At 37.2% G+C, this 14526-nt stretch overlaps 2 protein-coding genes across 5 annotated transcripts in view; one reads left to right on the top strand and one right to left on the bottom strand.

Annotated features, from left to right (window-relative positions):
• Nucleotides 1-14526, top strand: part of C15H8orf48 (chromosome 15 C8orf48 homolog) — a 33172-nt gene that overhangs the window by 6119 nt on the left and 12527 nt on the right. The window lies entirely within an intron of this gene.
• The window catches only part of DLC1 (DLC1 Rho GTPase activating protein), a 495960-nt gene that overhangs the window by 471045 nt on the left and 10389 nt on the right, over nucleotides 1-14526 (bottom strand). The gene's annotated exons all lie outside the window — the stretch shown is intronic.

Genomic DNA, 14526 nt, shown 5'->3' with positions numbered 1-14526 from the left:
GAAAAATACAACTGATTTTTGTACATTGATTTCATATCCTGAAAGTTTGCTGGAATTCATTTATTTGCTCTAACATTTTAAAAAATGGATTCTTTAGGGCTTCCTAGCTGTAAGATTATGTCATCTGTGAACAGAGATAGTTTCACTTCTGTCTTCTAATTTGGATACTTTTTCTTTTCCTCTTGCCTAATTGCCCTAGCTCTAACTTCCAGTACTATAATGATTAGAAGTTGTAAAAGCAGGCATCCTTGCCTTGTCCCAGGTGTTAGGGGAAAACCTTTCAATCTTTTACCATTGAGTATGATATTAGTTGTGGGGTTTCTTGTTTTTGTTTTGTGTTTTTTAATAAACGACTTCTTATCTTGAGGAAATTCCCTTCTAAATGTATCAAATGTTTTTACCATAAAAAAGTTGGATTTTGTCAAATGATTGGGTTTTTTTTTTTTTCTGTATCATTGAGATGATCATTGTGTGGTGTACTCTTTGACCTCAAACCTTATCTTCATCACATTCATCTCATAACCCTAAAATAATGACTAGTCAGAATTAATTACGCTCCTAAGGCATTAATACAGCTTCACATTATGATGCTTGAGCCTTAATGTATTTTACTTCCTTACTTGATTGTGAGCATCTCAAGTGTAGAGACTTCTACTGTGTCTATGGTACTTAGCACAGTAGAGCATGATGGTGTAAAACAAAAGTTTTATGGATGAAAAAATAAATACATCAAAATCAGGAGATTTAAGGTCTTTTGCACAAAATAAGAAAAATAATCTGCTGGCATATTCTTTCGTGTCAACATTTTGCTTTTGTGTTGTTGTTTTCTATAATTTTTCTTTCTCTTTTCATGGATTGGATTCCCCCTTTTTGTTGTTGTTTTTTTTTTTTATTCCCTTTTATCATGAATATACATATATTTTCCCAGTGGCAAATTAGCAGAATGTTTTTAATAAGACATCTTTCCAGAAGTATGTGACCAATTAATACAGAATTCATTTTATAGAATATAAAAATATTTCTTTGGAATCCACATTTTCGGATAGACAAAAATCATCTGAATTATTAATTTTAAAGATAATTCATGACTCTCTGCAATTTTGAAGGGTGGTAAAAATTCTTGCTGCTAAGCTTGAACAAAATATTTTATTGTCTCTGAATAAATTCAAAAGGAATGAATATCCTTTTTCCAAACTCTTTATAGCTGCACTCAAGAGAATCCAGTACAGCTGGAAAGGAAAGTCCATCAGATCAAATGCTAAGAAACCACATATTTCCCCAATGCACTAAAAATGTATCCAGCAACTTGGAGAGGATTATACAAATATGGAATTTATGTAGTTGTAATATACAGATTATATAAATATGCATCTATTTAGTTTATGTTTTGTCGTCTAGAACTTTTATCAAAAAATTCTGCATCTGCAAATCTCTATGCATATAACAAACATTATAATAATGAAATTCTTGAAACAGAAGTAAATGATGTGCCAGACTTGAGAGGAAAGAAAGTTCAGTTCTGAACATCTGAGTCATTTGAATTCCAATCTCAGAACTGTTTAGGAATGTTTGGGACACCCAGCTCAGAATACCTCCAGTTTTAAACATATTCGTTTATTTCATGTTGAAACCTAATATAGTAACTTAGTTGTTTCTGCAGCAGCATAGTTTAACAACTTGCAAGGAAATAGGAATTGTGGCTCTATGTAGGTGTGGGTACTCCCCTAATTTTGTCTGGAATTGACAGATGAAAATTACACACACAAATAGTTAATTTAAGAAACAGAAAAGGAAAAGACAGCTGAACTTTTATTCTTAGTTGATAATACCCTTTGGAATAAAGAATTCAGAGATTTTCCAATTTGCAACAGACTCAAATTACGGGTAAAATGCAAAAATCTATCAGAGTGACTCAAATAATCCTAAAGCCTAGTTTTGTTGAGCTCTCTGTTGAGTTAATAACCGAGGTTTAGGAGAAAGTACGCTGTGGATCACCCTACCAAAAACTCTCTTTGGATGTCAAGATTGATGACCCCACACAATGTCTGAGAGGGGATGAAAAGGTTTATTATTCACACAATGAGGGATTTTTGAGGGCACATAGGGCAGGCTCCCAAGCAGATCTAAAAATGGCTCCAAAAGAGAGAAGAAACTGGCTTGGTTTTTCTAGTGATTAGAGTGGGACTGAGGTAAGGATTCCCACCTGTGGGCTGGGACTAGCATGGTTTGAATTTCCTGCCAGTAACAAATGAGGGAACACCTGGGCTTCCATATTAGCTAGCCCAAACTCAGGGCAGAAGGGTAGGGCTTGAAACTTGACTATCAAACATCAAAAATAGAATCAGACTCTATTATAATCCATCCGTGATATCTGACTGGTGTATGGTATATGCAAATACACTAGATTACATTTACTTGAATTTTATTTTGCTAAAGCATACATAATGACAGCATGAAGCCTATAGCCTGCCAGGTGAGGGCAGTGGAAGTTCCACTGGATACCTTGTTCAAGAGCCCTGCATTGTTTATTTTTTAGAAGTGAAATAGTCACTTTTAACAATGTTCAGAGCTCCAAAGTGGATAAAGTGAGGCCTCTACCATGGCTTTAATATGTAACCTTGATTTACATTATCTGTAAGGCAAGAGATTCCCATAATTATGTTCAGCAAAGAGAGAAACTTTGGAAAAGTAATTGCTGTTGCTACCATTGGTGGAACCACTGGTAGTGGCCCAAGAATCTGTAAATATGCACAGATGGAGCTAATTGTTGACCAGGGTAACAGGACTACCTAAAGTTCAGCTAATTTTGCTACCCTTCTTTACCAAGGGTGTTCATGTTGAGGAATTAAAAGCAGCAGCTTTCCAGTATGCTCCATTGTGGGTAGTTTTGATGCAGTCCATAAAGGATACATATTCCCATTGCTGTTCACTCATTTGATCAAAGGGTTACCCAAATAGCTAGGGATTCGAGGGAGAAGTAGCTTCCTCTAGCACCTATCAACTGGCAAGCCACTGAGGACAGAAGAGCCTCCCTTTCCTATAGGTGGAATACTCCAAAGGGTCCAGACTTCACTGTATCTTATAGGTAACATTTCTGTCTTAACAAGGAGGCCATGCTATCTGTGCAGAGACTGTAGAACGCTGCCTCCACGATCAGAAAGATATGGAGATTCACAGGCTCAGGGCCTGTGAGAACCTCTGTTTCCAGAAGAGCTTGGTATGCAGTTGCCACTGTCATGGAACTTAGAAGGGAGTTCTTCCCCCCCCACCAAAAATCTATGGGTGGCCCAGAAATTTTAGGAAGTATGAGAAGTATGAAAGGAGCTTACTAAAGCCTCTTCAGTAAATAATTCTCTGGGGCAGTGAGAGGGACCACTAATGGAATGACTGCTCTATTGCAATTTGAACAGATTCTAGAGCTCTTTGTTATAGAGGGCTCCCAATTTGAGATGGGCCAATTTGTAAATGACAGCATAATAGACTTAAGTAAAATTTGTAGATTAGGACTCTGTGGTCTTCAAATCCCAAAAAGGCCTAAAAGATCTTGGGCTTTGTTCTAACACTGTGGCTACAGAGAGTGGCAACTGCTGCTTCTTGACAGTGTTAAAGTGTAAAGCCATCAGCCTAAGGAATAATTTTCAAGAATTTAACCAGGGGTGCTGGGCCTTGAAATGCCTATTTTCCTCTTTGAGCTCCCTCTTTTCTTCCTTATTTTTTTTGTCTTTAATTTTGTCCCCTTATCTTAAAAAATATTATATTTTGTGCAATTTGGAGTACACACAACAAAGCCACCTAGAAAAAATTTAATTTATTAAAAAACAACCACCAGAGGACTCCCTGGGTGGCTCAGTGGTTTGGTGCCTGCCTTTGGCCCAGGGCGTGATTCTGGAGTCCTGGAATGGAGTCCCACATCGGGCTCCCTGTATGGAGTCTGTGTCTCTGCCTCTGTGTGTGTGTGTGTGTGTGTCTCATGAATAAATAAATAAAATCTTTAAGAAAAAAAATAACCACCATCTGTGTGTGTGTGTGTGTGTGTGTGCACGCACACACACGTGAAGTAGGTAGAACAGATGGAAAAAATTCTAGGCCCCATGCAGGAGAAAGATTTGGGGAAAGCACCCCATTCATTTAACTTCATTTCTTAAATGAAAAAAGTTTCTATAGCCTCTAGAGGTCATCACAGGTTGCTCTAGGATAGCAGCTTTTCCCAAGTCAGGATGTATGATTTGTACATACCCCGGAGAGATTTTCTTCAATGAAGTCGTGTTAAGACAAAAACAAAAGAGGGATGCCTGACTGGCTTAGTGGTTGAGCATCTGCCTTCAGGTCAGGTCGTGATCCCAGTGTCCTGGGATCAAGTTCCGCATCGGGCTCCCTAAGAGGCGCCTGCTTCTCCTTCTACTTATGTCTCTGCCTCTCTGTGTCTCTCATGAATAAATACATAAAATCTTAAAAAAGAGAGAGACAAAAACAAAACATTTGCACAAATTTATCTTCAAGATAACACCATAAATAAGATATTTAATATTTTCATTTTGACAGTATTGCCGATGTAGATAAACTTATTAATTCTTTAGCAAAATATTGATTCTTTAGGGGAAAAAAGGGGTAAGGCTGTGTGAGAGAATCTGTCTCTGCCTCTTGACTCATTTTCCGTGGTTTGCTGACATTTTTTTTTTTATGTTCCTTGGCGTCTAGACACATCACCTCAATCCTTGCCTTCATATCATCCTCCTGTGTGCATGTCTGTGTCCAAATTTCCCCTTTTTATAAGGATGCTGATCATACTGGCACAGCCCATGATCTCATTTTAACTTGACTGTCTCTTTAAAGACCCTATCTCCCAATAAAGTCACATTCTGAGGTACTTCAATTAGGACTTCAATATGTGAATTTGGGGTGGGACACAAATTAAACCCTGGCTTTGGAGTGGCAAAGCTGAAGAATGAAATGCCCAGAATTTCATTTTAGTTAAATCATTCTAGAATCTTAAGTTGAAGACAGATATTCAAGGTAATAATTTCAACCATGCTACACATAAAGATTACCTGAGAAGCTTTCAAAGTAAACCAATGTCCAGACTTTCCTTTAATTGTTGTGGGGTAGATATCTGAGATATCTGGCAATAGTATTTTATTTTATTTTATTTTATTTTATTTTATTTTATTTTATTTTATTATTTATTTGAGAGAGAGAGAGAAAGAGTGGGAGTACAAGTTAGAGTGGAGTGAGGCAGGGAGAGAGCAAGATGGAGAAGGACACACCCAGGACCCTGAGATCTTGACCTGAGCCAAAGTCAGACACTTTACCGACTCAGCCATCCAGGTGCCCCTGGGAATAGTTTTGTTTTTGTTTGTGTTTTTATTCTTAAAAAGCTTCCCGGAAAGTATAATATGCAGCTGCATTTAGAATTACTTTTCTGAAATAATAAGACTTGAGGCATGAAGACCAATGGAGGCTGTTTTGTTAATCAAGGAAAGTATTAAAAATGCTCTGAAACATGGCATAGGTAGTGGGAAAGAGAAAGAGGAAGAGATAGATGGTTTCTAGAAACAGGAAGTAAATCAGCAGGATTTACTGATTGAATATGGGGGGTGGTAGGCAAGAACAAAGTTGATGCCTACGTTCCCATCAGGTACATGTCCGGTGTCACCAGCAGATTTTAAAGATAAAAGACATTTGTTTTCTTGGGGCAGAGCATGATAATTGAAATGACTAAGTTTTTAACAAATTTGTTATTCTGAGATAATTGTAGATTCACGGAGAGATTTGATGTTTCTTTTAGTGGTAACATCTTGCAAAACTATAATACAGTATCACAGCTGGATGTTGACACTGATCAGTGGAGACACAGAACAGTTCTATTACCACAAGGGTACACTGACTTTGAGATGCCTGTAGATACTGGTCAAATAAGACTCGTTAAGGTGGAACTCCATAAATAACTGTTCTGAACCTAGTTTTGATCACTCCTTGGTACCAGAAATCTGCCAAAGCTAAGTAAGATCCACCTATATCAGGTACCTTAATGTAATAGTACACAAGGGAATTTTTTAAGATTTATTTGTTTGTTTATTTAGAGAGTGAGAGAACATGAGCAGGAGGGGCAGAAGGAGAGGGAGAGAGAGTGTCAAGCAGACTCTGCGCTGAGCATGGAGCTGGATCTCATGACCCTGAGATCACATCCTGAGATGAAACCAAGAGTCAGAGGTTTAACCACCTGCACCATTCAGGTGCCCCAGGAATTTACACTGGAGATTTTATGTCTAGCAGAGTGTTAGCAGTGCATGTAGTTCCACCTGGAGAACAAGATCTACTCAGGCAAATTGTTTACACACACATACTCACACATGCATGCACATATATGCCACAAGAATGTACAAGCACAGATACAAAATAGAAGATTCAGAAGTTTGTGAGTGGCCACTATATGAACCCCTCACATTTGAAGTGACAATTCTGTCTTTTAAAGGGTGTGTTTCATTTTAACTACAGCCAAAAAAAATGAGAGATTAAAAACAGCTGGAACATATGTCTATTTTCACCTCCTCCATCTGGAACTTTGTTATTGGATATCACAGACATTTTCCAAACAAAACTCTGCTGAACAAAATGATAAATGTGGAAGAGACATGTATGTTCTTTTTTTGCTTAAAGAGCTTTATAGAATTCAAAGCATTGGGGTGTTTTTCAAACATAAAACTAAACCTTTGAACATCACAAATAGAGTTTGCTTTTGATGGCTGATGTGGCAGTGACTTTATATTTGAAATTGGATGATATTGTGAACTACAATGAAGATTCTTTAATCACTAGGCCCTATTTACATGGGAAGTAAAATGAAATCTTTTATTATATGTTGATATTTAAATAAAATAAGTAGACAAATAATGTGCTAGTCAACCTTTTAAGTTTCTGTAATTTTCTAATTCATCCTTTTCCTTAACTTTTCCAGTTGAAACTCCAATAGCTAGACCCTTATCTCATCATGCCCTAATTACTAGAATAACTTTTTCATTCTTTCTCTGACTGCAGTATGCTTTTATTTCAATACATCTCTATCATTCTAGGTTAACATTTTAAAACTGCTTTGGTAACATCACTCCTATTGTGTGGAGACTAAAATCCAAAATCCTTGACCTTCAGCATATAGGTATGACTTTGATCCCAGATTTTCAGTCTTTAATTCAAATGGCATTTCTTCCAGTTACAAGTATATTTTGCAAAGACTCATTGTTCTAGACTAACTGATGAGCTATGAGGGTCTGAAGTCAGGTGATAGCAGAGAAAATAGATGAAAAATGGAAAAATAATAGGGATCATTGAATGGGTAAATTTTGGTGACCAATTGATTAAAAGAGAGAAACTGGTATCAAGTATGATATCTACATTTAGCTACTGTGTGGATTACTCGAGAGAGAGAGAGAGAGAGAGAGAGAGAGAATCCAGGAAAGAGAGAGGTTTGGCATAACAAGGAAGAAATCATTATTTTGAATTTTGTGTATGACATCTAGGTGAATATATTTACTCCATAGTTGTTGAGAGTCAGGGAAAGAGAGGAGAGGGAAAGATAAAAGGTTTGCAGACAGTAAAAAATTATAATTGCCATGTTCAACCAACATAAGACTATTAAATATAAATTCACTGTGCTACAAAAAATATAGCCTAGGGGTATAGCATATTTAAAACCCCCAATTTTATTGGATAATAAAGCAATAAAATTAAAGTATTTTCCATAAAAATGACAGAAACAGTATTAAACAAAAGTTCAAATAAAAATCTCCGTACCATTTACCTTGAACTTTTGGCTCAATGTACAAATGATTCAGAAATTATGGCTACTTGACTATCTCAGCAGCTGTTTTCACAGACTAAAGATATGGACTTGGGTTTCATGCTTAAGTGATATTTATTAGACTAGGAGAAATATGGGGGGGGGGTAGGAGGGGTCATGGCTACTCTTTTGCTCCACATTAGGGAAATTCTTTTGTTTTGTGACCAAGCACATAGTTTTAAGATAAGTAAGAAAGGAGAGGGTCACCTGCCTAACAAGCTAGTTTACCCCAGGGCAGTCGACCAGGTGACAGATGGAGTCAGATTGCCCTCACATTCCTATAAGAGAAGATATTTTTCACAGTTCTGGACCATATCCACTCAACATAAAACAGAATCTGATAACAATTATGGGTTGCTAGTGCACAGTGAGAAGTCAAATACCAAAGCTAGTCCTTGCCAAGTTTTTCTTTGTATTTTAACCACATGATCCATATTCTTCATTAGGCCATCCTTCATCTGTCTAAACAACAGGCTGGTGTTAGTTTATAAAACTTAACTGTTCTGAGTCCAGAGGCTTATGCATGCTTCTTTGGAATATATTTGTGGAGATCTAAAATCAGCAGTTTGATATAAATATCTGGACTTTGGAGGGAGAGATCAGATATCGATTCATTGGCAAATGGGGATTAAAGCCTTACAATTGGATGATGTTTCAAAGAGAGCGCCTATTGATAGAACAAACGGGCCAAGGGTAAGGCCCCTGGGTAATCCAACAGAAGCCAAATAGAGGAAGGAGACCAAGCACTTAGAATGAAAAACAAACACAAAAACAAAAACAAAACCCAAAAACCAGTCATGTGGGGCAAAAGGTCTGATATTTATTGACTTTCGGAATGACTTTCAGAAAATTTTAATTCAAAGGGCACCTGGGTGGCTCAGTCTGTTCAACATCTGCCTCTGGCTCAGGTCATGATCCCAGGGTCCTGGGATGGAGCCCTCATTGGGCTCCTGCCCAGCCCTCTTCTCCCTCTCCCTCTGCCTGCTGCTCCCCCTTCTTGTTCTCTATCTCTCCCTCTGTCAAATAAATAAAATCATTTAAAAAAAAAGAAAATTTTAATTCAAGTAGGTCTGCCTCCTCCTGCTTTTTTCTATTGAGTGATTTTATGATTTTTTTTATTGAACTATAAAAACTTTTCATACTTCAGTGACATAGAGACTTTGTTATAATGCTTGAATTCCATATCACTATTTGTCTTTTGTTTGTTTCACTTATATTATGATACCTCCCTCATTGTTTGCAGTCAAATTTATTAGCTTTTATTGAATTTTTCTTTTTGAGAGAGAGAGAGACAGAGATTGTGAGTGGGGGTGGGGATAGGCAGAGGAAGAGGGAGAGAGAGAATCTCAAGCAGGCTCCACACTCAGCATGGAGCCCACTTGGGGCTTAGTGTCACAATCCTGAGATCATGACCTGAGCGGAAATCAAGAGTGGGACACTTAACCAACTGAGCTACCTAGGCGCTCCCCAATCTTACTAGTTTTTTAAGGTAGTATATAACTCATTGCTTCTTTTCTTTTGCTTTAAGTGCTCTTGTCCATCCAAAATACATGTTTTTCAATTTTGACCAATATATTTTACTCAATTTTTATAAAGTCATAAAAAACTTTGGCTCTTTAAATTCATCTGAGGTGCATTTGTAGTAACTCAGTAGACATATGCTGAAACTCTGAAATGAATCGTGGCTAGCCAATCTTGTGGCCAAGGTTCTTCCCACTGAGGAGATTTCTCTCATGAAGTCTCTGAGTACTACTTGTAAGAGGGCCCTGGGAGCAAGTTCAGCAGAAGACTCTACTGCCTGAAACTGCAGCTCTGAACGGTATAGTTTGGGGGGCTTTAGGTTTTATTTATTCGTGTGTTTGTTTGTTTTTAGTGGCTACGCAATGATCAATCTCTGTTAACCAGGTTTGGTCATGTTAGATTCCCAACTATTCTATTGGAATCTGTTGCTTATAATTAATCCCGGAAATCTCATTGAGTTATGCTTTTTAAATAGGGTCACACCCTTGGCCCCCCCTTTTCCTTCCAAATATTTCAAGCCTGAGTGCTATTTCTTTTTATTTCTGTTTAAGAGATTTAGCTTCAGTATATGAATAAGATATTATGGCCTGAGGTAGCAAAGTTGTTCACATTTCTCTGCATTTCACTATGGTATCCTCTACTGTGCCTCACCCAATCCATGTTCCAGTTGGATGTGATTTTTAATAAGAGCCATCATCAATTTCGTGAGCAGCAGGCCAAGCAAAGGTGTTTTGGAGAGGGAATCTGGCATCCTTAATTCCAAATGCCTGGATCTTAGTTGTTTTTATCAGCATACCCACTTTAGGAGCACCAGAGAATTTAACTGCTTAAATTCAGCTGGGAACATGTGGTAGCCATTAGCTCTGTCCATCAAATATTTCCAGTTTTCCTTCTAGGTACATGGTAGGATTGCAGTTCTTTGCTCCCCTGAAACTATTGTGACCATCTGATTTGTGCTCTTCGGTGAAATGTTGAATGGAAGTGATGTGTGTCCCTTCTGGATGGAAGCTTTAAGTATCGGTTCACTCTTTACCAACCTGCCATTTCTATATAGTGGCTGCCCTGCCAGCTTGGATACTGGCGATGGGCCAACATAAAGGAGAGCAAAAGCTCAGTTGGTTAAGCGACTGCCTTAGGCTCAGGTCATGATCCTGGGGTCCTGGGATGAGCCCTACATTGGGCTTCCTTCTCAGCGAGGAGTCTGCTTCTCTCTCTCTCTCTCCCCCTCTGCCCCTCCCTACTGATTATTCTCTCTCTCTCTCAAATAAATAAAATCTTTAAAAGAGAGAGAGCAATAGATATGTGCCTTCGATGAGAAATAAACCTTTTGCTGTTTTAAGTCACTTACCTAAGAAGGTTTTTTTGTTTTGTTTTGTTTTTGTTTTTGTTTTTTAAAGATTTATTTATTTGAGGGGAAAGGGGCAGAGGGAAAGACTTTTCAATCAGACTCCCTGCTGGGAGCCAGCCCCAGACTCCCAGGCACCATCTTCCAACCCATGTGATCATGATCTGAGCAGAACCAAGAGTCAGACACTTAACTGACTGAGCCACCCAGGTGCCCTGAAGGCTATTTACTATTAGAGTCTCATGGGGCACCTCCTGACTGAGGCAAAACTGAGTTTCTCAAAGTGGACTTCTATGGGACTAACCTGATTTGACGATTTTAGAAAAGAAGACTTGGTGCTCTTAGATAGACTTAGAAGGGACACAGTAAAAATTGATTAGGAAGTCAGTCCTGCACAACCATGAGGAAAGGCTGTTCTGGGGACAAAGAGCTTCATCCATGTGTGTGTGCTCATGATGGTTACATTGTTGTACACCAGGGTGAAATCGTCATATTGTGAGAAGCACAAGCCAAGAAATGGAAAGAAAATACTCATGTAAAGATTCTCTCACCATATGATAATAATAAAACTTGAATAAAAATAAACATGAAACCCAAATATAAGACTTCCTGACTTAAACAAATAAAATCCTCATGACCTTCTGAGGTATAGGCCTGTTTTACTGATTTTGCTGAGAGTGATTTGGCTTTACTTAGGCCTGTATTCAGTTTAGAAGAGTTTTCTGTAATTGTTTATTCTATAGCCAATGTTTCAATTTATTTTGAAGGAACATTGCTTCTGTCACTACTGTCTGTTCTATCATTGTATCAAATTCTCTCTCAAGTCACTTCCACCTTCTTGCCTGCATTCTGAGAGAATTTCACAAGTCTGTGTTTCACAGAGCTCTTCAATTTTTTACTCAATACTTCTTAAGTGTCTATAATCCTCATTTTCATTGCACATGATACATTTCCCTTTTTCTAAACCCAGGGTCTTTACCTCTCCTATCATCAACTTTTCTTTTTTTTTTAAAGATTTTATTTATTTATTCATGAGAGACACACAGAGAGAGGTAGAGACATAGGCTGAGGGAGAAGCAGGCTCCCTGCAAGGAGCCCGATGCGGGACTTGATCCCTGATCCCAGGATCATGCCCTGGGCCAAAGGCAGACACTCAACCACTGAGCCACCTAGGCGTTCCCTATCATTGGCTTTTCAAAACAATATTCTGACCACCTTTAAAACATATACTTGCAATCTAGAGATTGTTTCAGGTTTTCAAACAAGTTAGGAGCAATGATTGATTTCAGGTTTCTCTTATTTTATTATTTTTTAAAATTTCATACACAGGATGTATAAGTCAACAATTCATGTCACCATCACATTCGGTCTTGTGCACTGTGAAAACTCCTTTCAAATTTAACATTTGATTGACTCTCAATTTTTGATTCCTATTTTATTGTGTCTTTTTATCTTTCTTGTGCAAAAATGGGATAGTCTGAATCACAGACTATCTCTTCAGACACATAGAGAATCTGAGTGGAATGACTAAAGGTCATTGGTGAAATCGTCATTTTTCTTTTGCAGTCATAGGCATTAAGATCACTAAGAAAGAAATGATAGAGATGCTTCTAGCCCCTCTTCCCCAATCAAAGACACATTTAGTAACTTACATTTTTTTTTGCTAGTAAAAATCACAAGCATGTTCTTTTTGAAAGAGAGTAGTGTTCTAGATGTCAGGTGGCAATCCTCCTGACTGTTTTATCATAAATGTTTTCAGTTTCATGAAAGTATATTAACTATGAAACCAACATCAGTGAATACTTGGAATAATAGATATAACAGTTAGGTAAACAGAAATACCATATACTTCAGTATTTCAAAAGTCATATTTGGAATTTGATAAAGAGAAATGCATCAAAATGTCCCACCTTTGGCATTTTGAATAGCCTGGCATGAATGACATGAATATTAAATAAATATCAAAATTTATCTTTAATCTTGAAGTCTTCAAAGATACTTTACAATCATCAAAGAAGTGATTAAGGAAAAAAGTAAGAAACACATTGACTTTGTTTAACAGTTTTGACTCTTGTTGAGTTGAAGAAATCTTGGTGAAAGATAATGCTGGTAACTATTAGAGATACATATTAAACATAAACATCCTCTCAAGTAGAGAAAGATTACCAATTGTGAAAATATGTGTCATTAACACAGTGCCAAACATTGCCTGAGGTTTGTTGTATTTCTGTATCTTAAAGATCTTTAAATAGAACTGTACTTTTTTCTCTGTAGATTCACAAATGTTAAATCAACCTAAATAAAATGGTTTCACTTAATATTGTGAGAAACCCAGGATCATGGCATATTATGGCACTGGACTTTTTATTTCAAAATATGTCACTCAAAAATTATCCAGAAAAATACAACTTTAGGAAATCTCTTCTTTTTATATATGCTACTCTTACATGTATGTACACGTACATCTTCTAGACATATATCTGATAAGTTTAATAATTTCCTGAATTAAATATTCTTTTTTTAAAAGATTTTGTTTATTTATTCATGAGAGACACACAGAAATAGAGGCAGAGATATAGGCAGAAGGAGAGGCTGGCTCCCTGCAGCGAGCCTGAAATGGGACTTGATCCTGGGACTCTGGGATTGTGCCGTGAGCCAAAGGCAGTAGCTCAACCACTGAGCCACCTAGGAGTCCCTCCTGAGTTAAATATTCTTAATATACTTAGGGGTGCCTGGGTGGCTCAGTTGTTTAAGTGTCTGACTCTTGATTTCAGCTCAGGTCATCACCTAACGGTCGAGAGATTGAGCCCTAAGTTGGGTTCTGTGCTCAGCCTGGAGTCTATTTGAGATTCTCTCTCTCCCTCAGCCCCTCCTCCTTCTTTGCACATGGTCTCTAGCTCTCTCTCCTCTCAAATAAATGAATAAATATTAAAATATATAAATACATATTTTTAAATATACCTATAGTAAATGGTCCACTTTGCATAAGTTCTTTTGAGATTCAAATGGTAAAGACTGTGGGGGGAAGTTAAAATAGTAAATAAATTAATTTCAATAGTATCACATTTTATAGTCAGTGATTGGGTGGCTGCTTCAGCACAAACTTTGTTCCTTATTGAGAAGAGAGCCAAAGCGTGCTTCTAGAACTCTGAACTCTAAATTCAGATGTAAATACACTCTCTTCTTTTTTTCAATGTTCAGTTGTTTGAAGAAAAGATTAGAAGAATGGTGCCATCTTGTTTTTCATAAAAAGTCCAGCAAGGACCAGGAAAATTTAGATTTTCCATATTATATGCTCCCTTGGACTTCTGTTAGCCAAAAATTTAATACTGTTATAGTTGCTTTATTGGATCCAAAGTTCTTACCAAATTTATTGATATTATTTTTGAACACTATGAAACAAATTATCCACACTTAATTTGTAAAGAAAAATCAGAGGAATGATGGATGCACTTCCAGCTTATATCTTGGCTTTTTATTATAGCTGACTTTGGACAATTTTTAAACTAGAGGAATGACATAAAAAATGATGGGGCCATCTGCTTTGCTTCTCCCATTACTTACGAGAATTAATCATGCAATGTTTGTTAAGACTGCTAATTGTAGCCACTTGCACGAGTTTTAATACCATGGTAAAGCTAAAACAATTTTCCTGAAACATCATCCTATTTTGGGGGGCTATTCTTTTCAGTATATTGATAAATTGAAATATTTTACTCATTTTAGCGAGTAAATCTTATTTTACATATCTACAATAGGATAACGATCATTGTATGTGCATATACATGTGTGATAGATAAAAGCTTGAATGGAATTGTAGTATGTA

Source organism: Canis aureus, chromosome 15 (genome assembly GCF_053574225.1).
Source record: "Canis aureus isolate CA01 chromosome 15, VMU_Caureus_v.1.0, whole genome shotgun sequence".
NCBI classification, from domain to species: domain Eukaryota; kingdom Metazoa; phylum Chordata; class Mammalia; order Carnivora; family Canidae; genus Canis; species Canis aureus.
The sequence above is the reverse complement of the archived record's forward strand: the minus strand, read 5'-3'. Positions and strand labels throughout refer to the sequence as shown.